The sequence below is a fragment of the Oryzias melastigma genome, linkage group LG21 (assembly GCF_002922805.2).
Source record: "Oryzias melastigma strain HK-1 linkage group LG21, ASM292280v2, whole genome shotgun sequence".
NCBI lineage: Eukaryota > Metazoa > Chordata > Actinopteri > Beloniformes > Adrianichthyidae > Oryzias > Oryzias melastigma.
Window position 1 is genome coordinate 20,490,758 of NC_050532.1, and position 1,888 is coordinate 20,492,645.

Here is a 1,888-nt window from a genome sequence, read left to right on the forward strand (position 1 = left end):
TTATAAAGAACTCAATCTTTCTTCACCAGAGTGCAAGGGTTAAGGAGTTGATGTTTTTTACTTGGGAATTTTAAAACGACTCCTTTGAGAAGTTCAGACCAACCTCTGCCAAAATGTCAAAACTTAAACTTGTGAATACAATCAGTGCAGCTTCTGCTGCTGGTCTCCAAACCAAATCCTGAACTTAATGCAATAAATTATTTATTTTTTGAAGACATTTAGCCAAATATGATAATTAAAAAATGTGTTCATCAGTAAGTATGTGAACAAGAAACCATGTAGACCCTACTATAATTTCTGAACACATGAAAACATTTTACTTTGAAAATAGGAAGTCATAGTATTTACTATGTGCATGCATTTATTCATTACTTTTCTTTTGGTTGAATTTTTAAATACAAAACCCATTTCAGGTGAGTTTTAAATGAGATGATAATGTATTGCGTGTTGTTGGTGCGACTAAGCACACCCACGATGTATACATACCAGTAAATCTATACTATTTATCATTTAATCATTACGATTTAATAAAGAGTCTTGCGTTCAGTAGAACAAATTGGTGGTTTAATTGTAAATTGCCTGAGTTGCACAGACTACAGTAGTGCAAGCAAAAAGAGGAATTACTCCTGGACTAAATATATATTGATTATTCATTCCAGCAATGACCTCGTGTCCTAGCCTGTTAGACCTCAGCACTTTCAAATCCACCACGTAGACTCCAGCTTCTGCTCAAATATCTGAACAAGCTCAAAACACATGTTTGCAATCTTTGACGATCGAACAAATATCTTTTCCTTTTGGAATGTTTGATTTCGGCTGTCAGATCGATTTGGCAGCCGTGCAGAAAGCCCTCCGATAATTCAAGTCATCACAGCTTCCCTAAAGCCTTCAAGGTTTAAAAACTCTTCACCTGAGTTTCATTGAAATTCAAACTCCCCCCTTCCAAAAAAAAGAAAAACAGAGGACACTCCCAGAGTTGGATATTGAAGTGATACTTCAATTTCATGACACAGCTCTGTGGGAACATTGTGTCGCTGCAATTGTGAGGACAGAGGACAAAAGACTGAACGAACAAGAGGAGCAGATAAAATCGGCCGTCTGTCGACACAAGATCAAAATCAGAACGGGATAAAGGTCATCACCCGGGAGTCAGGAGATAGCAGCAGAGAGATGAATGAGGCTGTACACATCGTGTGCTATATGTTACACTCTCTGGTCGTATGGTAAAATGGGAACCAACATCACGGCTATCGGAAACACATACTGACAACACCAAATTCTGATGATTTATCCAAATCTGACTCTAATCTGCAAAATTATCATTCATTTTACTACAAATTATAATAATTATTTATGTATTCATATAACCTAAAAATATAAAAAATAAACTTCAGTCCTTAAAGTCTCATTCTGAACATATTTTGATCTATTAGCATTACTGGTGGTCCTTTAATTAAAAAAATGTTTCAGTTTTCATGCAAAATTTAAAAAAACTGTCTTTATTAAGGACAAAGTTTCTGCAGAGCAGCAAGAGTTCTTTAGAAATTCACCTGAGTTGTGGAAGGAGCTGTTGACTAAGAGTAAGCCTGCCCCAACTACCCATCATCCATCTCTTTACACACTCTCCTGCTAGCTTATAGCCACTTACAAGCCTAACCTTATGGAGGGATTTTTGTGTCACGATATTTCAAGTAAAAGTCAGAGTTTTTTAAGAATAAAATGTCACAATTCCTTACAATGCTGGTAACGATTGTAGCTCAGAAGAGGAAAAAGACGTATTTGTCTACAAGAGGATGGATTTGAATGGAGTGTATGGCTCGCCGATTGTGGCTTCTGAGTCACAACAATTTGAATAAAAAATATTCAAAAATGTAATTTTACCATAATT